Raw genomic sequence first — 23,403 nt, forward strand, 5'->3', positions numbered from 1 at the left:
TGAGGCCTCAGCACCAGCACTCTGGGTAACAGGAATATTTAATGTTACACTGTGGTGAAAGAAGACATCTTTCCTAACATAGAGAGACTCTACTTCTCTCATAGGCTTAGAGTGGCAACAAGATAATCGATCAATCAATCAACATTTATTAAGCACCTACTACATGCCAGGCACTGTGCTAAGTGCCGTGACTACAAAAAAAGGCAGGACAGTCCCTGGTCTCAAGGAGCTCACGATATTCTGTTGGGACAAGTTGATGCTTCAGAGATGGGGGTAATCCAGAACAATCCAGAGTACATTCATGACTCGATCAAAGCCATTCCAGTCTTCTTTTTGTGGTGGAAACTGATGTGTTTAGCATGGTACAATGAAAGGAGCCTGGAATTTGGAGTCACAGAATCTGAGTTTGAATTCTGACACAGAACCCTTTTGAACTATGTGACCTTGGGCAAACAACACCATAGATTATAGCATCATCAATCTGGACCTGGAGGGGACCCCAGAGGGTACCTGCCACAACCCCCTCACTTTACAAATGAAGAAGCTGATGTCCAGGGATATTAAGTGACGTCACCAATGTCACACATGCAGTGTCAGAGGTAGGATTTGAACCCTGGACCCTTGATTCCAATGTTAATGCTCTTTCCCCTGTACCACACTGCTTCCTCTCTCTGAGTATCACTTTCTATGTTGTGAAATGGGGATAATTCTATTTGTCCTACCCACCCTCACAGGATTGTTGTCAGCATAAAATGAGATAATGTCTCTCAAGGGCTCAGTAAGCCATGAAGTGCTACACAAATGTGAATGATGATAATAGCTATTACCATTACTATTAACAAAGCGATTATTAATGGCCTGGATGCATCAAGTCACTTTGTGATTATATGATCAATTGGCAACCTTTAAAGGCAGTCTGAATGAACTATTCAAGAACTAATCCTGTGAAGTAATTAAATGTATGGAGACTCAATTACTTAAGATAAGCAACATTAGAGGCTTCTATTTCAATAGGCTTTACTTAAGAATCTCCTAGTTGATTACTTTCCTCTTCTTTGTCTTATCCTTCTCCCCCTCCCTCCAACCATCTGGACTCTGAGGTCAGAGTTCCATGCTGCTGGCAGAAGCTAGAGCACAACAGAAAGTGTGCAGGATTTGGAATGAGAGGACTTTGGTTTAAATCTTTACCATGCCAAAGGTAGGTATGACCACGGATAAGTCATTTTACCTTCACAAGGCAGCTAGGTGACATGATGGATAGAATGCTGCACCTGGAGTCAGGAAGACCTGAGCTTAAATCGGACCTCAGGCATTAAGTCACTTAACCTCTGTCTGCCTCAGTTTCCTCAACTGTAAAATGGGCCTAGAGTCAGGAAGGCTCATCTTCCTGAATTCAAATCTGGCCTCAGACTCTTCCTTGCTATGTGACCCTGGGCAGGTCACTTAACCCTATTGGCCTCAGTTTCTTCATCTGTAAAATAATCTGGAGAAGAAAATGGCAAACCACTCTACGATGTTTGCCAGGAAAACCCCCAATGGGGTCACAAAGAGTAGGAGACAACTGAAAAACACAAAGAATGGGGATAATAATAGCACTTATCTTGCAGGGTTGGGTGAGGATCAAATGGGATTATATTTGGAAAGCTCCTACCACAGAGCCTGGCACACAGTAAGCACTATGCAAATATTAGATATTATTGTTATTATGTGTTGTGTGTTATCCTTATGTGCTAAATGAGAAGAGGGTTGGACCAGGTGATTCCTAAAGCCTTGGTTTTTAAACTATGCTAGAGAGCACCATGCCACAAAGTCAAAGCAAGATATTTTAAGTGTTCAAGGAAAACACAGAGCTATGTGACATCTGTCAGAGACCACTCAAACCACTATCCCTTTTGATAATATTCTCAAATGTTTTAGATATGTCTTGTTTGCTTGTACTTTTGGCTACATCAGAATTTGTGGAACTTCCTCATTTTGTACCTATCTTTGCAATGAGGGAGGTAGAGTACAAATCTGATTCCAAGTTCCGTGTCAGAATTCAAACTCAGATCCCGTGATTCCAAATTCAAGGCTCCTTCCATTGCGCCATGCTAAACACGTCAGTTTCCACCACAGAAAGAATCTGATTCCAGAGAAGTGGGAGCCAACAAGCACACCCACCCCATTAGTAACTAATTCTGGTTAAGAATGAAATAAAAATATTATTTTTTTCTTTCAATTTATGTGTATTATTATTTTTTAAATGGCTCCTAAGTTGTAAGGTCAGAATCACTTATAAAGTTGTTTGGATCTACCTACCTAATCAATAGAATGGTTAGGTATTTCTTTTGGCCTAGAGATACCAAGGTCATCTTGAGTGGAGAGCTTGAGAACCTCTGTTCTAACTTAATTTCTAGCTCTAAATCTATGATCAGAAGTCTTCCTTATCTGGGGGGAAAGGAATGGGGCAGTGCTACCACCAGGAAACTCCTGTGTAGGTAAGGGGCCAGAAGGTTCAAGGGCAACATCATTGATTGGGACACAGGTTGTAGAACTGAAGATCTGGAAGTGGAAAAGAAGCATCTGGAGTGGATTGTGGGTCAAAGCTCATGATAAAAATCACAGAATCACAGGATTTGAGAACTGGAAGGAACTATCTAGTCCAATTCATACATGAAAGGAATTTCCATTATAACATAACTCAACAAGGTCTGTGTGAAAACCTCTAAGGAAGGAGCACTTATCACTTCTCAAGGCAAAGCTCTAATTGTTAGGGAGTTTTTCCTGATATCAAGCCTAAATTTATGCCTCTTTCTTTCCATAGGATTTTAGGGCTAGATGCTGTTTCATTCTGGGGCAAAGAAGGGGGGGGGTGTTGTTTGACAAATTTCTCCATTTGCAGCACTCAGTATTCTGTAGACATATAAGTGGCTTTTCTTTTTCATTTTTCCTTTTCCTTCCTTCTTTCTTCTCTCTTTCTTCCTTTTTTCTCTCTCTCACTTTCTCTCCTTTCCTTCCTCTTTCTTTCTCCCTTTGTTTCTTTTACCCTTCTTTCATTCCTCTTTCTCTTCCTTTCTTTTTCTCCCTTTGTTTCTTTCTTTTACCCTTCCTTCCCTCTCTCCTTCTTTCCTGCCCTTCTTTCCTTCCTTCCTTCCTTCTTTCCTCCCTCCTTCTGTCTGTCTGACTGCCTCTCTTTTAGTGGCCTAGTGGCAAACAGCCCCACCCTTTAGCTTCCTCTGTTGGAGAGCTCCCAAAGCTGATGCCTTCATTGCTCTCCATGGCAACAGTCTTCCCTAAGCTAGGGTGGACGTAAAGCACTCCACAATCATCAGTAATCAACCATTAGTAATGAAAACTCCCAGGATCTCTGTAAGAAGTTAAATGATCTGTCATGGTGGAGGAATGAGTCAGTGGCAGTGCTGAAGAACAGAACTCAGATGTTTGCTCTCCCCAACTCTCAGTCTCATATATTAACCTCAAGTTATGCTCTTACAATGTAATACAAACTAACACCTGGATTAAAAGGATAACTAGTATCAGACAACTCCAGTATCAATGTAAATGAAGCCAGCTCGCACTGATTAATGAAAACACCATTGCTTACTATGGAGGTAACATTAACCTTAAAAAAAAAAAAAGTGAGGAGGTGCCCAGAACAAACCTCGTTAGAACAAGCAGAAGGGAAATAAGTTCAAATGCTGCTGTTGTTTATCTCTCCACAGCTTTCCACTTTGCTTCAGCCCCTTGTCCTGTTACTAGGAGGAGTAGCAGCAGCTGTCAAAACAAAAGCCATAGCAAACCTCAAAAACTTCCAAAACACCCAGCAGGGTCACCAAATAATAAAGGACCCTCCTGCTTCTAATGCAAGAGTGAAACAATCCAAATCCTCCCACTTCAGTGGGAGGGAGGGTCCTACAATACTGTCACCCGGAGTAGGTAAGTAGCAGAGAAGGCAGACCACCAGATTTGGAGTCAGGAAGATCTGAGTTCAAATTCTGCCTCAGACACTTAATAGTCGTGTACCCTTGGGCAGGTCACTTAACCTCTCTCAGCCTCTGTTTTCTCATCTGTAAAAGGGGAATAATAATAGTAACATAAAAATAACATAATAACATGGTAACATATAAAGAAGTTTGTGAACCTTCAAATGCTATATAAATAATAGCTAAGATTTACAAAGTCCTTCACAGTTTGGAATGTACGTTTCATGTTCCCTCATTTGATCCTCATAACAACACTGGGAGGAAAATGCTATTATTATCCCATTAGATGAATGAGGAAACCGAGGCACAGAAAAGTGAAGTGAGTTGCCCAAGGTGAACTCGGGTCCTCCTGACTCCAAAGCAAGTACTGTAGGCAACATGTCAACTAATTTCCCATATATAGCTACGTATGCAGGGTGCTCCAAAAGTGTTACAACGCTCTGTGTGTGTGTGTGAAAGACAGACAGACAGACGGAGACAGAGACAGAGACACACACACACACACAGAGACAGAGAGAGAAACAAAGAGAAAGGTATATAGGTATATATGCTGGCCATTGTTATTATTCAAGTTCTTGACAGAAATAATTTGTATAGTTCTCTTGTTACTTTGGCATATAATTTAAAGATTATGTTTAAATTAAAGAAAATGTTTAAATGCCTAGAGATCCACTCCTTACCCCCCAAATGCTAACACAATCAGGGAGGCAGGGCAATTGAGTTGTGCGGGAAGACAGGCAGGCAGGCAGGCAACTGCTGCTAATAGTACTAATGAGGGCACCACTTTCACGAAGGCTTCCTTCTGGGAGTAGATCAAAGCAGAGAGCTATAATTTGGGGGCAGGAGTAGCTAAACTGGTCCTTTATATTATGATGGCAGAGTTGATTGTTTTGACAAGAGGGAGAGAAAGAAAGCAAATTCTTTGTGGCAGAACACCGTACTGAGTCTCTGGGGCTCTGGTGTTCATGGGTAGATTTCCTATGTGCCTGTATTTGTGTTCCCTTATAATGTATGTGTTGCTGGGGATGCCTCCTGTACCAGGCTGGGCTGTAAAATACTCAAGGTCTTGGGTGCAAAAAATCCCTGAAAGGTTGGGCAACAATAACTAGCATTATAAGGTCAATGACTCCTGTGTCCTTGGCAACACCTTCTGAGCCCTTTCCTATTTTCCCAGGAATACTACATCAGAGGCTGTAGGAATGGAAGTCAAGAAATGCCAACAGGAACACCAACACTATGGAAGTGTGCCCTACCTCTCTCGAACTCTAGAAAGTCTGATGGAGGTTATCTGTGAGCTAGGATAGTTTCAGAAATTTTATGGGACACCCTATTTGTCATCTTGCACAGCAGGCACACCCCACCTAAAAGACTATACGTGGTGGCTTCGTTGGTAGTCCCCACCAGGGAAGCAATGCTGTTACTTCACCCTGCCATAGTTTTCTCACCACATTCAAGAAGTGGATGGAGTAGACAGCAGCCTTCCTTGGCCAGTGTGAGCTGGTTTTTAAGCACTAGTCCCTAATTTTTATAATAGAGGGTATGCTCTTGGGAAGTTGGGAAAAGGTTGCATTGGAAGGAGAAATTCTTCTGATGGAGGAGGAAAGCTCTCTGCTATGAGAACTTAAAAGATGAGTTCTTGGTAATTTGGGGGGTACCTGCACAAGACACAAGCTGCTGCCGTATTGATTTTTAGATACAGCAGAAGAATAGATCATTGCTCAGAAAGAAATTTCACCAGCTGAGTCTAGAGGCCCCAGAAGGATATGGTGTTAATCGAAATCTCCAAAAAGGGGTTAAATGAGCAGTTTCAGGAAAAGTTGACTGGGTGCCTGATAACCTGGCAGGTCTTCTAATGGACATGTTTGTGTAGCTAAATGACAAGTTGGAAGGGGGATACAATTGGGCTGAGAGGAGGGGAGAGGTGTCTGCCAATAGATGGGCAAGAGATCACTGAGCTTGTGCAGCTGGGGCACAGTCATCAAAGGCAGGCTTTCCAGGCTTGGCAACACTAGACATGCCATGGTTTGCGATTATGGCAGCTGGTTGGTACAGTAAATAGAGCACTGGACTTGGAGTCAAGAATATAGAGGTCCAGTTCCTACTTTAGCTGCCTACTAGCTGGGTAACCGTGAGCAAGTCACTTAACCACACTCAGCCTCAGCTTCTTCATCTCTAAAGTGGGGTTAATAATAGCACCTACCTCTCAAGACTGTTATGATGATCAAATGAGATTACATAGGTAAAGTGTTTTGCAGATCTTAAAATGACACATAAATGCAAGTGATTATTATTATTATTGATGATGGTAATAACAAGAATAATAAAGTATGGTTCCATGATCATCTGGCCTGGGACTTGTAAGGAACCCTGGGGTGAAACAATGGAAAGAGACCTTTGGCAAGAGAGGAGAGAATCATAGAATCTCAGAGTTGGAAGCTTTCAGCCTCGGCACTTATCAGATATGATATAGGTATATCCACAACAACCAATGATAATAGCTCACTTCTATATAGTGCCTTAAGGTGCACAAAGTATTTTCTATACTTTAGAGTGCTAGAGTATGTGTCAGGAAGTCCTAGCTGTATGACTCTGGGCAAGTCATTTAAAAATAACAACAACAACAACACTACCCTATGCCTCAGTTTCCCCATCTATAAAATGAGGGACTAGATGGCTTCTAAAGCCCCTTCCAGATCTAGCTTCACAACAAAGGGTTGTGGGATAGAGAAAAGGAGAAAAAGGATGGGTTAAAAACTAGGGAGCTTCTTTCTCCATAGTCTTCTTCTCCCATTGACTGCCCACTGCTGAATTTTTTGACAGGTGCATTCAACAGGCAACCATATAATGAGTCAACAGGTGAAACACCATTTTATTTTTGAAGGCCCATAATGTATGTTTTCCTGCATGGACTTGGGACAGATCCAGCTTCTTCATACTGCATCATAATGAAGGCAAAGCTCTGGGCTATCAGGCTGCCATAGTTCTTCAGCAAGTGTTTGTTCAGGGGAATTTAAAGGGCCCTTGTGACGACTATAAAGCTTCTTCATCTTACCATCTTTGTCTTTTTTTTTTAACTGAAAAATCTACTTCTTCTATCACAGAATTTCTGAGTTAGAAAGGACCTTAGTGTCTATCCAGTCCAAGTGACAGCTTTAAAGGATTCTCACCAAATGGTCATCCTGGTTTTTCTTGAAGACCTCTCTCCACTGAAGGAGATCCTATTACCTTCCAATGGAGTCCTTCCATTTTTTGTTTTTGGATAGCTCTAATTGTTGGGAAATTTTCCTTACCATCAGTCTAAATATGTCTCTTTGCAAATTCCATCCAACACTCCTAGTTCTTCCCTTTGGGGCCAAATAGAGCAACTTCAATCCCTCTTCCAGGTGACAGTTCTTCAAATACTTGAAAGCAATATTTCATGTCCCCTCTGAGTCTTCTTACCTTCTCCAAGCCAAGCATTTCTATTTCCTTTAACTGATTCCTACATGGCATGAATTCAAGAAACCTTCAACATCTTGGTTACCTTCATCTGAATACTCTCTAGCTTACCAATGTTCTTCCTAAAATGTGGTTCCCAGAATATAGCATAATATCCCGTATGTGGCATGACCAGGGCAGAGTTCAGAAGGTGTTTTTCTCAATATAGCTAAAAAATCACATTAATTTGTTTTTGGTGGTCAAATCACTCTGTTGATTTATATTAAGCGTGTGGTGCACTAAAAACTAAAAACCTTTTTCAAACAAATATGCCTCCCTCATCTTGCACTGATAAAATCAATTTTTTAAACTTAAGGCTTTGTATTTAATCCTATACAATTTTATCTTCAGGTCAATATTCTGAGTAAAGATGTTTTTGAATCCTGACCGTTAATCATCTTGTTAGCTATCTCTCAAAGTTTTGTGTCAGCTTCAAATCTGAGAAGCATAACATTTATTTCTTTATCCAAGTCACTGATAAAAATGTTAAATAGCATAGTGTCAAACTCAGATTCTTGGGTGCATTCTGCTGGAGCCCTTCTGCCGAGGTAAAATCAAAATATTAATAACTATTCTTTGGGTCTGGTCATTCAACCTACTCCAAATACACGCTATCATATTTTCATCAAGCCTGCATTTATGCTTCTTTTCCAACAGGGTGACTATGAGAGATTTTATAAAATGCTGCTCTTAAATCTAGGTAAATTATATTGAGAACATTCTCCCCATCTTTCAGTTTAGTAAGGCTTTCAAAAAAGGAAACGAGGCTAGTCTTATTATATATATATATATATATATATATATATATATATATATAATATATGTATATAATATATAATATTATGTATAATATATATAATATTATGTATTATATGTAATATTATATATTATATATATTTATATTATATATATTATATAGTGAAGCCATAATGGCTCCTAATGATCACTAGTACTTTATAAATATCATCTCATTTGACCCTCACAATAACCCTGGGATGCAGGTGTTATTATCACCATTTTGCAATTGAGGAAACTGAAGGAGAAAGAGATTAAGTGACTTGCCTAGTATCACATAGCTAATAAGTGCCTGAGGCAGGATTTGAACTCAGGTCCTCCTAGCTCCAGGTCTAGCACTCTCTCTGCTGAGCCACCTAGCTGCCTCTGTCAAGAGAATTAAGGTAGGGGCAGCTAGGTGGTGCAGTGGATAGAGTACCGGCCCTGGAGTTGGGAGCACCTGAGTTCAAATGCGGCCTCAGACACATAGCATGTATTAGCTGTGTGACCCTAGGCAAGTCACTTAACCCTATTGCCTAGCCAAAAAAAAGAGAGAGAGAGACAGAGAGAGAGAGAAAGGGAAAAGTAAGGTAATCCGGTGGAAAGGTACACTGGAACCAAAGTGTGAAGAACTTTAAATGCCCAGCAGAGCCGCCTGTGTTGATCCTAGAAGTAACAGGGAGCCACTGGAACTTTTTGAGCAGGGGAGTGTGGCATGGTCAGACCTGTGCTTTAGGAATAGGAGCTCCCTAGTAGTCATTTTTGTTAGGGCTGTTTTCCTTGGCAGAGAAAGAGAAGTCAACCAAGAAGTAAGCAGCTTTGCTTTCTCTCTGTCACCAGTCATCATCTCATCCCCTCTAAGCTGTCATCCTTTTCCTCCTTTGAACCACATCTTTTCCTCGTTATAGCCAAAAACAAGATGACAAAAGCCCGAGCCAAACCAGGCTTCTTTTTTTGTGAGGCTGCTGCTGTTTGGCTTAGCAATACAACACGCTGGAAAGACTAATGGTAGAAACAGCTTTAATTAGAGAATCACTTTTCCCCAAGGAACGTCAGGTTCTCTATGAACCTCATTTTGCCTGTCTTTTTGATGACATCCCTGAAAGGAAGAGAGGGAAAATGAATTATCTTTCTACTGATGGGGAAATTAAGGATCAAGTCAGTGATGGAAGAGGAAGCAGAATTCAATTTTATGTCAAATGGACCACACACAGGGGAAGGCTTATTCTGTAGGTCATCTAATCTGACCTCATTATACAGCAAAAATGAGGCCAAGAGAGATTAAGAGACTTGTACCAGGCCACAGAGGTTCTAAGTGGCAAAGCTGGGATGTGAACCCCCATCCTTTGACATATTTTGTCTTGCCATACCATGGCTCCTCTCCTGCTGCTCCTTCTCCTTATAGAGTGCAACACAACATTGTGGATAAAGCTGATCTCAGGGTCTAGGTCCTGTCTCTGACATATACTGTGTGTCTCTAGGCAAAATATTTTACTCTCGGTGCTTCAGGCAACTCTAGAAGAACACAAATGGGGGAGGAAGTACCTGTTTATATTAGCAGAGGGAGCGTCTTCTCCTGTTACTAGTGCAATTACATCTAGGGATGGGGCTAGCCACGTAGTTGGTGAAATTCTTCATAAGAGAAGTGTTAGACTCTAAGCATGAGAAAAGAAGGATGCCTATTATAAGGCAAAGTAGGTTTTCTGCACCCACTATTACTCTTATCACCTCCAGGCACCCAGGGCACAGCTCTGGGTTCCTCTCCCCCACCAATCATCACCTCCCAGTGTGGGTAAACAGAACTCCACAGAAACAGCGACAGCCATACCTCCCTCCCAATAGCATAGGGGTCTGTCAGTGCAGAAGGAAAATTCTGCAGGTATGGAACAGGCCTGGTTTTGGGGCCTTTAATTATGGCCTCAGGGAAGTGATTGAAAGCAGACTATAAAAGAAAGCACTAGAGTGAAGTTTCATGGGTAGAAGTGATTCTCTAAGACTGGCCACATTTCTCTAGGAGAAACAGAGCATACCTCAGCATCCCTTTGGTGCTGCAAGCTGACAAGGTCCGGGACCCAAGAAGCTCCTGTACCCAGAATCATCTAAGGGGTTCCTTTCCTTCATGGCCTCTTCTGTTTCTTTGTGTGATTCCCATGAGATTCCAGCCTGTATTTTTATGAGCGAATATCTAAACTCTGGAGAGTAATCTTCTGTGGGCAGTTTGGTGGTTCAGGGGTTCGGAGTACTAGGCCTAGAGTCAGGAAGACCTGAGTTCAACCTCAGACGCTGACTCTATGGAGGCAAGCTGCAGAAGCCCTGTTTGCCTCAGTTTCCTCAGTTGTAAAATGGAGATAATAATAGCACCTACCACCCAGGGTTGCTGTGAGGATCAAATGAATTAATAATTGTAAAATGCCTACCACAGTGCCTGGCAAGTAATAAGTGTTATATAAATGTTAGCTATTGTTAGTGGGAGTAAGCTGGGAATACAAACTGGGAGTCATATAAATCCAACAGGAATTTGTCTTACATAAGATCTAAGCCCAAGTCTGAAAGTAATATTTTTGGGAGAAACTTCCCCTCTGTACAACCAGAATGCAGTACTGGAGGCTGGAGGGGGGAGTTCCTCCTTAAACTTCCGTTTAAAAAGGGTGCCCAGGCCAGCCATCTCTTCCTTTCACTTTTCAAAGTCTCTTTGGGACTTCTCCATTATGCTCCAGGGCTGGGTACTTTCCCTTCCCCTCTCCCCCCTCCCCCACTTTCAGCTTTCCTTTATGGGTTGGCTACCTTTCCCCCATTAGATTAATTATAGCTCCTTGAGGGCAGAGACTATCTTTCTTTTGACTATTTGTATCCCCAGGCCTTAGCACAGTGCCTGGCACATAGTAGGCACTTCATAAATGTTTAACTGCCTAACTAGTAGTGAAAAGAGGAAGTTAGCTGACGGTAACACTCTATTCATTCTCAGACCAATTTAAAGCTTAGCTGTCAACAACACATATATGAGTCCCATTTCTTTAGAGGAGTCATCGACCTGAGATCCATGAACTTGTTTTAAAAAATGTAATAGTAATAATAGCTAGCATGTATATAGTGTTTTAAGGTTTGCCAAGCTCTTTACAAATATCTCATTTTATCCTCCTAACAACCTTGGGAGGTAGGTGCTATTATTATTCCTATTTTATAAATGAGGAAACTGAGGCAGATAGAGGTTAAGTGGCTTGCTCAAAGTCACAGAAAGTATCTGAAGTAGGATTTGATAGTATGGTAACTGTATTTTGAGGTAATTGGTTTCCTTTATAACCCAATGTATTTGTATTATGCATTTGAAAACATTATTCTAGGAAAGGATCTATGGACTTCACCTGACTGCCAAAGTGGTCCATAACATACAAGAAAGATTAAGAATAATCTGCTTTAGAGCCCCACTTTTTGCTTAAGGGCAGTGGTTGGTAATGGGTTAATCAGACAAACTTCAACCTCCTGACTCATAAAACCCAGCCGGACAACTTAATACCTTATTTAGTTTCTCCTTTACTTCGTGGAAGTACATAATGCTTCAGGGATCGGTACTAGACCAGAAATTTCACTTATTCTTTTAATTCTTTTAGACTGCATGTTGATTTAGAAAACCATACAGTAACCTTACCTATTTTCTATTGTATTTGCATTCATTTTCTTAAATATTCCCAATTACATTTTTTTTTGAGACAATGGGGTTAAGTGATTTGCCCAGGGTCACACAGCTAGGAAGTGTCTGAGGCCAAATTCGAATTCAGGTCCTCCCCACTTCAGAGCTGGTGCTCTATCCACTGTGCCACCTAGCTGTCCCCCAATTACATTTTAATCTGGTTTGGCTGCATTTGGGGGTGTTGAGGTCCCCAAATATTTATGTTTGAGACTTCTGTTCTAGATATCTCTCTAAGACTAGAAGGTGAAGGCCTGCCTTTGTACAGGAAGTTCCCTGCCTAGAGCAATGAAAAGATTAAGTGAGTTACCCAAGGTCACACTGCCAGTATGTGAGTCAGAACTTGAAACAAGTCACCATGACTTGACTAGTCACCATGACCTGCTGTCTCTCAAGTAATACCTTATGCTAGTTAAAATGTACTTGTTGGCAGAACTAATCCATGGACTGTGTCTGCTGTGGAGGGGAGAAGCCTGGGTGGAATAGAAAGAGACAGGTAGGGTTGGTGGGTTTTGGGAGACCATCCCCAGTGAGGGCTAAAAGTTCAACAATCAATGGTCAGAATAGGTGAATTGTGGTCTGAACATCATGGACACTGGAAGTCAGAGAGCAAGAGGTATGAAGATGCATAAGGGATACGTGAAACAGGTAAATACACATACACACACACACATATACACATATACATATACATATATGTACATATATACATACAGATATATACATATATACACATATACACATATATTTTTATGTATATATACATACACACACATGGATTTTTAAGGATAGAGTTTACTGAACTTGGAGTCTGGCAATCCTGGATTCAAATTCTACCTTAGTTACTTACGTGGCTATTAATCTCTCTCATTCAATTTCCTCATCTGTAAAATGGACTCTAAGACACCTTTCAGATCTAAATTTATGATCTCAGGGATGCAAGTTCCTTCTTCATGTAGGTGTCACCCCACACACTTGTGTTTCTTAAAGACAGAGATGATGTAATTCAAATTTGGCACCTGTCTCTAGAAGGTCTTTAAGGAGTGAATGTCATGGTAGCATTTTCAGACAAGCTGCTGGGGGATGTTTTGGGTTCTTTTTTTTTTGGTGGAATTTTAAATTTAGACTCCTTAAATAGCCACTGATTCCACCTACAGAATCAGCAAACCCTGAAGGAGCAATGCAGAAGACATTAACAGGTTTAGGAAGCATCCATTTGGGGAAATGTCTGTGGCTCCACTTTCAGCATGAGACTGCTAACGTTTGTTTGCTTCTTGGGGGGGAGGGCAGGGAGGGAAACAGGGTTGGAGAGTAGAGATTCATTGTTTCCAGGGCCATAGAAAACAGTTCCACAGATTTTTTCCTCAAAAAAAAATGCTTTTTGTTTTTGAATGCTCCTTGTCTCACATTGCACCAACATTGTTCACAACAAAGGCCGCAGAATAAGGAACTGAGTAAAAGACAGAAGGAAATGAAACTCATTACAATAAAACCCATAAACTAATAAATAAGAGTCCAAGCCATGAATCCGACTAGAAATATGCCATTGGCAAGAAGAAATGCCCCAAAGCTTTCCCAAGCCAAACAGGATAAGGATAGATGGCTCCCAAGGGTCTCTGGGAAAAGGTAACACAAGGAGGAGACAGCAAATGGAGAACTTTGTCTAGGGCTGTAGCAGGAGAACCAGAAAGAACTCTCACAGCATTCAAGGTGAAAGAAGGGAGGCTTTCCAGATCCAGGGACAGATAAGGTTTCACAGTATAATGCAGGATCATTTCGGTAGATTTCAGCAGACTGTGGAGCAATCCCCACTAAAGAAATTATCTAGGGAATTCATCCAGCAATGCTTCAGGGAACCTGATTGCCTCCTAACTACCCAACTGGAGAATTAACTTAGCTCCAGAGATGTTGGCAATGAGGATAATTTCACTCTGAAAGATTCCCCTCTCCAACCCTCCCACTCCCACCCCAGTATGGCATGGACATTACAGAGAAGTAACTTTATCAAGTGGTTAGGACACAGGATGTGGACTCAGGAATCCCTGGGGACCATTCTAATATTTTCCTAGGAGCTGTTGAGTGCCTCTGAATATGCCTCCATACCTCAGCTGCCTGACACAGCCCAACCAATATATCAACCACATTAATTACCTTTCTAATCATCACCAGCATCATCCAAAGTCATTGTTTTTCTTATAATAGAAAAAAAAACAAAGGGCAACACTAAAGCCGAGTCTGTTATTTGGGGAAATATCAGGGCAATTTTGTTGTGATTGTGTTAAACAGAATACATTCTTGGTGTTAAGTCTATAACAAAAAAACCCCAAACAAACAAACAAACAAAAAACAACAGAAAAAGAGACTCTAACTTCCCCTCACCCCCCCCCAAACACAAAGAAAAGCAAGGTAGCCTCAGTATAGTAGGATTGTACTAACTAGTTCCGAAACCAGAAAACCTGAGTTCAAGTCCCATCTCTGACGCTAGGTAAATGACCTTGGACAAAGCCCTTCACTTCTTGATTTCCTCATCTAGGAAACAAAGAGACTATCACCTAGTCTGCACCTCTCCTTAGGTGTTGTGAGACCTGAGACAATGTTGCTGAAGGTGTTTAATAGGTTATAAAAATTGCTATAAAGATACAAGCTATTCTTATTAGAATGGGTTATAGGGATCTGAACAGAAATAATAATTAACATTTATATAGCACTTGCCTCATAGCAGCCCTGCAAGGTAATTTGTAATAGAATTATGATTATTAGAAAGTAGTAGAACTTCATTATAATTTTTCAGGTAAGGAAACTGAGGCTGTGAGAAGGTAAAGCAATTTGCCCAAAGCTACACAGCTACTAAGTGCAAAGCCAGGATTCAAATTTACATCATGTAACACAGACTTAGAAATCAATTGGCAAGAGACCCTGTGGAGGTCATTACATATTATTAGGTCTAGGGATACGGAACTCCCAAGTGAGTAAATGCCCTCTACCAATGCAGGTCAGCACTTCTCTGTAACTTACGGCCTTAGAGCAGACTTAACCTTTTTCGTGTTATGAATTCCTTTGGGGATATGGTGAAATCTATGGACCTTTTCTCATCATAATGCTTTTAAATGCAAAAAAAAAAATAAAATAAGATACATAGGCTTATAAAGGAAACAAATTATATTAAAATATAGTTATCAAAATATTTTAAAATTCACCCACCCTCTGAAATCTATCCACAGATCCATTGGGGGCACATGGACTGTTTTAAAGAGTTTCCTGGGATGAAGAAAAATTAAGTGACTTGACCCAGCTCTGTCCATGTCAGAGTCAAAACTTGGATGCGAGTCTTCCTGGCCCCAAAGGCAGTTCTCAATCCACTGTCATACAGAAATACCTGAAGCTGATGGAGCCATGATTTTATTTCTGTAGCTACTTCCTTCACTGATGCAAATTACCTCCCACCCCACGCAAACACCTGGTCATGTTGGCATGTTGCCATATTCATGTCCCACCTTTTAATTTTCAATATGTTTTTACATCCGTTTTTTCAGGCATGCCTCATAATATCATTGGGTGGCAAGCAGGGCAGATGCTATTAGTTTTGCTTTATATATGAGGAAACTGAGTTTCAGAGAAACTAAGAGGTCTGCTTAAGGTCATACAGTAAATTTATATATAAGCGTGGACTAGCGTACCATCCGTACTGCCTTCCAGTCCAATGCTGTTTTTGTACTATGTTACTGTCCATTTGGGAGTGACGGAAGGGAACAAATATTTTAAAAGTACCTACTACGTGCCTGTCACTATGCAAATATTATCTTTATTTGATCATCATGATAGTCCTGGAAGGTAGGTATTATTATTATCGTCATCCCTATTTTACAGTTGAGGAAACTGAGGCAGAGGTTAAGTGACTAGCCCAGGGTCACACAGCTAGCAAGTGTCTAAGGCCAGATTTGAATGCAGGTCTTCCTGACTCCAGGCCCAGCACTCTTATCTACTGTGTCATCTAGCTGCCATGCAAATAAGTGTCTCCAGAATAGTGTTAGTAAATAATAATAATAAAGATATGGTAGCAATAGCAGCATTCTGTCATTTATGCAGAATAAGCCAATATTTACCCAGGATGAGTGAGTTATCGTTCATTTAGTCAATAAGCATTTTTAAAGTGCCTATTCTGAGCCAGGTCCTCTGCTAAGCAAATACATAATACATAAATGAAACAGTTCCTGCCCTCAAAAAGCTTACATTCCATGGGGAGAGACTTGTACACATTTTTAAAAAATATATACAAGATAAATAACAAGGTAATTAGCAGGGGATAGAGAAATTTACAGATGGGAACACCAGGAAAGGCTTCCTATAAGAGGTGACATTTGAGCTGAGCTTTGTGGGAAACTTGGTAGCCCAATGGTTAGAGTGCTAGGCCTGGAGTCAGGAAGACCTGAATTCAAATCCAGCCTCAGACACTTACTAGCTGTGTGACCCTGGGCAAGTCATTTAAACCTGTTTGCCTCAGTTTCCTCAATTGTAAAATGAGTTGGAGAGGGAAATGGCAAACCACTCCAGTATCTTTGCCAACAAAACCTCAAATGGGGTCAGGAAGAGTCAGACATGACTGAAACATTTAAACAACAACAAAATTACAGGAAGCTAGGAATTCTAAGAGGTGGAGATGAGGGGGGAGTACATTACAGGCACGAGGGAAAGGACGTACAAAGCCAGAAATAGGTGATACAATGTCATAGATGAAGAATAGTGAGTAGTCCAGTTCGGATGTAGCAAAGAATGTGTTGAAAAGGAGTGATTTATGATAAGTCTGGAAACCAGACTGGGAAGGGCTTTCAATGCCAAACTGAGAAATTTGTATTCATTTGATTCTAGAGGTCAAAGGGGCCCCGATAGTGTATTTAAGGGTAAGCTGTTATCTCCAGGTCTGCAATAGGATACTGAAACTAGCAATGTTCTGATTGCTTGGATAACATCTGCTAAAGAACCTAGGATGAGCTTTAAAATATAACACAACTACCTCACTAATGTGAAAATATGTTTAATAGGAATATATATGTAGAGCCTATATCAGACTGCACACCATCTTGGGGAGGAAGGGGGAGAAAAATTTAAAACTCAAAAGCTTATGGAAGTGATTGTTGATAATTCATAATAAATTAATTAAAAAAATAACACGTAACACAAGTACAGGACAGTGGTATAATGGTAAACATTTAACAGCCAGCTCTCTAGAAAAAAAATCTATATGAATGAAACACTTTTAAGCTTAATTTATATTATTATCATTTCCCTCCATCACGTTCTTCAGTCTAGACAATCAACAGGGGGATGGAGTCAAGATGGCAGAGAAAAGGCAGGGATTTGCTTGAGCTCTCCCAAATTCCCCTCCAAACAACTTTAAATAATGCCTCAAAATGGATTCTAGAGCATCAGAACCCACAAAAGAATGGAGTGAAACAATTTTCTAGCCTAAGACAACTTAGAAAGTCAGCAGGAAAAGTCTGTTGCACCAGGGTGAGAATGGAGCTCAGTCCAGCGCAGGCTGCATCAGCAAACTAGCAGCAGCCTTGGGAGTAATTGAATCAGTGGTGGCAGCAACTCCCAGAGCTCTCAGCCCACAGTGGGTTGGACAACTGGTCAAAAGGAGATTACAGGGGTCTCTTTGCCAGCACTGGGTGCAGAATTTTGTTTGCAGTGCACATACTTAGATCTGGGTTGAAGTCCTGGGTTACAATCCCAGGGCATGAAGGAGTACTAGTGCACAACAGCTTATAGCCACAAGGGAGCAGGGACCCTGGTCACATTTCCAGGGCAGAAAAGAGTACTCATGGTCACTCATAGACCAGAGCACAGGCCAGGAGAACAGTGACCACACCTCTCCTAGATCATACCACTTTGGAAAAACTGAAAACTTACAGACCCCTAGAACTAGCTCTGAAAATGGCTGGATAAAAAAACCCGAAGTTTGAAACAATACCCCCTCCACCCCAGGAGCAGAGCCCAACATTAACATAAACTTAAAAACCAAGAAATAGGCTGGAAAAAGAGCAAACAACAACAACAAAATGAATATGACTATAGTGATAGGGAAGATCAAAACACAAATTCAGAAGACAACAAAGTCAAAACTGCTACATGCAAAGACTCAAAGAAAAATACAAATTGGTCTCGGGATCAAAAAGAATTCCTGGAAGAGTTCCAAGATGTTTTTTAAAAAATCAAATAAGAAAGGTAGAAGAAAAACTGGGAAAAGAAATGAGAATGATAGACAATCAACAAAATAGTAGGTAAAGTCCTGATTTGTAGCATTTGCTAATTTTTCCAAGGTGTAAATGATCACAATGAAAATTTAACATTGGGCTTGCAAGTACAAGCTTGCTCTAAGATAACATCTCTAAACAGTCCACTTCTATGTCTAGAGTTCTTCCATTTCTCAAATAGTACAGGTAATAGAGGAGAGCAGGCTGATTTGATCATATTGGCCATCTGTCCAAGACTCAGCGCACCAGCTGCTCAGTGGGCACTCAGTAAATCCTTATTGACTGAATGAATGAATAGCCCTTTTTAAGTATATTCAGAAAATCTTCAGGACTTTCTTATTTGATGCTCCTAATTTCTGTGGGGCTGGCTCTTTCAGATTATAGGGGAAATGATATGCCCCCCATTCAGAGAATATATCTAAATAGACCACCTGAATATGCCTATAAAGTACACACCTTACATTTTTATAGTACTTTATACTTTTCAAAGTGTTCTTACACATCTATTATCTCATTTGATTTTGTCTCATATGCCCAATTAGGCTGACTCTGCTATAATATACGGAGGCTTTTTTATGCATCAAAAAGCTATATTTCAAAATTAGCTAGTAAAAAATGCGTCCATATAATTTGAAAGGAAAAAAAGGGAGTAGATCCATTAGGCGTTCAGAGCACTTAGCTCCTACATCAGCCATATGGCATTCTGTACTTGTACGACTTCAAAATCCTTACCTATCATCTCTTTCCATCCCCATCCCTTATCTCTTCCCCACCCCAAAAAAAAATCCCAGAAAGTTTGAATTTCCAGACTGCTTAAAAAAACCAGCACAACGCTTTTCCTCTGACCACGTGGGAAGGAATGTTTTCTAGTGGTCAGAAAACCACCTTGGGTATGAAAAGGTCTGCCCAATCGCTATATGCCTCAGTTTCTCCACCAGTGAAATAAATAGGCATAGTTGCTCAATTCCCAGAGGCATTGTAGAGATTAATGAGTTACTTTTTGAAAAACAGCTGAGAACCCTTAGACAGAACGTTCTGTGTGAGAAAGTATGTGGTATCATTATTATTCAAATTCACTATTTTAGAAATTGAACTAACTATACTCAATTCCCTTTATAATACGTCTGGTTTTTCCCTCCCTTGACTCTCAGTGAATTACACAGACTTTACTGAAAGGCAGAAACTGAAATACTGATGTCAATAAAATGCAGTTGTACTTCAAAACAACATTTATTCACTGAAGTAACAATTTATAAAACCCCTAATAATACCCACACTGTGCTTTTCTTTGCCCTTAGATCAAAAAATGGGACATCCATTTTGCCATTGGATAACACCTCTGAGGCCTCTGTTACTGCCATTCAAAGCTGGTACCATAACTCACTACAGCAGAGGGTGTGCCAGAGAGGAAGCTCCCCCAGGCAGCGTTGCTCATATGGAGAACTAAGGGGCCAGTGGGGAAGCCAGGCCATAAGGGTTTGTTGGGGAGTGAGATGCGGGAAGATTCAACAAGTGTTAGTCTTCAAAAGCTGCCCGTAGCTAAATCTAGCTCATGGGAAATGACCTCCCCCTCATCCCCCACTAACCCACCTCTCCCCCACTCCTACCTTTTGGAGGAAGAAAGCAGAAGAAAGACTGGGTGGAAACAAAGAAAGAGCTAGGAAATAAATGTCAATTCTCTCTCTTTTCTGAACATCATAGACCAGAGCGGGTCCAGCGAAGACTTGCAAAGGCACTGTGCTACAGAAGGTACAACTCACTGATGCAGACACTCACTTTTGGCACCACTGGGTTACAGGGGAAAGATTCAGTAGGACATAGAAGAGAATGGATGGGGGTCAATGTGGCATAGTTATAGACGAGACTTGAAGTCAGGAAGACAAGGATGGGTTGAAAACCCATCTCAGACACTTCCTGGCTGTGGACTCTAGGCCAAATCACAAAATCTCTCTTAGCCTCAGTTTCTTTCAGCTGTACAATGAGGATCACAGTATCTGTAGCACTTACCTCACAGGGCTGTGCCTTCTCTCTCACAATTTCCTTGTATTTAATTTGTGTTCATATATTACAATACACACACACACACACACACCCCTCATATTCACAGAAATGACTTAAAATTTTTCCATTCAATCACACTGACCTCTTCTTGAGATAGTTAAATGGTGGGGGCGGAGCCAAGATGGCAGAGTGAAAGCAGCAACTTGCTTGAGCTCTCCCCCAAGCTCCCCAAATACCTATAAAAAATGTCTCTAAACAAATTCTAAGGGAGCAGAACCCACAAAAAGACAGAGTGAAGCAAATTTCCAGCCGAAGACAACCTGGATGATTGATCAGAAAGGTATATTGCGGCCTGGGCATGCAGGCCGCAGGGAACCTGGAGCAGGCCTCAGAGGACTGAATCGGGGGCAGCTGTGGCAGTGTCCAGACTCCTCAATCCAGGAATGCCAAAGACAACTTAGAAGGTCAGTGGGAGACAGTTAAATGGTGTAGTGGACACTGGCCCTGAAGTCACAGATTTAAGTTGGCTTAGGTCAACATCAAGAAGACCTGAGTTCAAATGTGACCTCAGACACTTTACTAGGTGGCTGACCCTGGCCAAGTCACTTCAGTTTCTCTGACTATAAAATGGAAATAATGGTGTTTAGCCCATGCTTGATATATAGTAGGTGCTTTCATAAATGCTTGCTTCCTTTAAATATACCCATAGCCAGGTTATGTGCATGTGATCTCTCTTTATAAAATGTAAACACTGTAGGGCAGAGGTTGTCTCTGTAGCCCGGCCTAGCGCACAGTAGGCTCTTAATTCTGGTTGATTGAGAAATATGTAAAGGGTTTGCCAAACCTTACAGTCTACATGTCAGCTGCAGGTATCATTACATTACCTTGTCAAATTGCTACTGGTCCTTCCAGGCTACTGAGGTTTATAGAGGTTATACACAGGGGCAACAGGGAGATAGGGTTGGGTGGAAAAAGTTTTGTGAAGTCAACAAGTATTTATTAAGTACCTTCTACGGGCTAGGTGTTCGGATAAGTGCTGGGACTATAAAGAAAGCCTTTTCGCTCCCCATGCACCCCCAAACAAAACAAAACAAAAATGTCAAAGCCTAACAAAAAAACAGCCTCTGCTCTCAAGGACTTCATAGTCTAGGGGACACAACATGTAAGCAACTATAATAATAATTATTATTATTGCTGTTCAGTTATGTCTGACTCTTTGTGATCCTATTCTGGGATTTTCTTGCCAAAGATACTAGAGTGGTTTGCCATTTACTTCTCCAACTCATTTTACAGATAAGGAAACTGAGGCAAACAAGGTTAAGTGACTTGCCCAGGGTTATACAGCTATTAAGTGTCTGAGGCCAGATTTGAACTCAGGAAGATCAGACCTTCTGACTCCAGGCCTGGCCTTCTATCCATTGCACCACCTAGCTGCCCATCCTTGGAATGGAAATTCCATAGAGAACTGAACACCTTTTTTAGGTAGGATATCTTATATGAGACTCCAAGAAACCATTTTTTTCCCTCTTGCTGAGCCCCTCCAAATAAATGCCTAGATAGAAGTAATTCACTAACCAAACTGAGATCAGAGGAGGACCTAGGTAACCTTTCCCAGGGAAACTACAGTATAATAGACTGGTAGTAGGTTCATTCTTTGTCAGTGAGGGGCAAGAGTAATCGGGGATGGGAGATGGTGGAGGAGGGGAGGGAGGGAAGGGGAGAGGAATGACTGAGGAAGCTGAAACAGAAAAGCTTTTATTACTCACTGGATCTGTGCCACAGACACCAATTACATAAATTTGACAGTGCCATTATAATCCCTGAGCCCTTGAACAAATCACAACCCAAAAGGCTACCCTCCCGAAAATGTTCACCCCATTAAAACCACTGACCCAGAAAGGAGGAGTACCTCAAGGGCGTAGGCAGAATCTTTGAGGAGAATGTTAGGGGAGGGTTTGTTGGCAGCCATACCTGCGCTGGAATGTGTACACCTGTGAGATGCCTGGAACCCAGAGAGAAACTTGGCTTAATTCTTCTCTTTTCTTGAAACAGCATTAGTAGGAGGGAAGGGGTTTTAAGGTAGCACTGTAATCACTTTAAATTTCTGCACACCCCTAGTTTAAATTCACCCAGATATTTCTCTTTATAGATCTGATGGCACAGCCAGGTGAGGGGAAGGTACCTCTCACAGCAAATATCCAGGAACAAGGGAAAGGTCCCTTCATTTCAGTAGATGGACTTTGATTGGTTGACTCTCCCTTGATCAGGTTTTCAGAATAGAGGGCAGATTTAGGTTTGTAAAAGAAAAAGAAATATTTGGTTTCCTGTGTTGAAGTGGTCACCCCAGGCATGTCTTGACTCATCAGACCAAGACAGTCACTTCTATTTCAAGAAAGAATTGGCTTAAACCTACAGGTATATGTAAGGGGAAAAGACCATTGAAAGGTATTTTAAATGCTGGCCCATTGGCCCTTGGATTTGAGGAGATTTGGCATTTCATGGTTCTTTTCAGCATAATCATCTAAAAACCCTGATTTGATTTAGTCTTTGAGGTATGAAGAGGGATAATTTGTACTTCTGAGGCCTCTTTGGTCTCCATGAGTCATTCCTTCTCCCTCTCTCCTTCCAATCCCTAAACTTCCTCTAAGTATCCCTTTAAGCAGACCTTTTTGAAAAGGGTGGTAGATAGCCTGATGAAGCACAGATTTACAAAAATGAAACTGGAGTGAGCTACACATACATCAATAGCCTGAAATGCCCCGCCCCCTACTCCTCTCCACCTATCCAAATTCTACCTACCTTTCAAGTCCAAACTCAAGTCCCATCAATGCCAAGAATCCTTCTACTGCTATTCCAGAGTATAATGATGTCTCCCAATTCTGCACTAAAGCACTTAATTAATTATCATATTACAGGTTCAGTGAATTTAGAATTGGAACAATCTTTGGAGATCATCTAATCCAACCTCCTCACTTTACGAGAGAGTTCAGTGAGGCCTAGAGGGGCAACCTGTATGACCTTGGGCAGATCACATACCAAGCAGCAGAACACTTGACCTAAACTCCCTTATGACCATAAGGTCATAGGATAATAATAGCTCTGGAGCTGAAGTTGGAAGGGCCCTCAGAAGGGCCAATCAGACCAACATTTCCTTTCCCCATTTTACAGATGAGGAAACTGAAATACAGAGAAGTCACACAGCTAGTAAGCAGAAAGGGAGCCCAAGTCCTCTGACTTTCGTAAGAGCCAG

The 23,403-nt window shown here is 41.2% G+C and overlaps 1 protein-coding gene across 5 annotated transcripts in view; it reads right to left on the bottom strand.

The window, feature by feature from the left end:
- Positions 1-23,403, bottom strand: part of CARD11 (caspase recruitment domain family member 11) — a 133,411-nt gene that overhangs the window by 106,143 nt on the left and 3,865 nt on the right. For 3 of the 5 annotated variants that reach the window (XM_020975235.2, XM_020975232.2, XM_078152929.1), the window contains exon 2: positions 3,641-3,753. The exons of the other annotated variants lie outside the window; for them this stretch is intronic. The gene's annotated coding sequence lies outside the window, so the exon portion shown is untranslated. The remainder of the gene's footprint in view (positions 1-3,640; positions 3,754-23,403) is intronic. 5 annotated transcript variants of the gene reach the window in all.

The sequence above is a fragment of the Phascolarctos cinereus genome, unplaced genomic scaffold, assembly GCF_003287225.1.
Source record: "Phascolarctos cinereus isolate Bilbo 61053 unplaced genomic scaffold, phaCin_HiC Scaffold_4;HRSCAF=312, whole genome shotgun sequence".
Lineage (NCBI taxonomy): Eukaryota > Metazoa > Chordata > Mammalia > Diprotodontia > Phascolarctidae > Phascolarctos > Phascolarctos cinereus.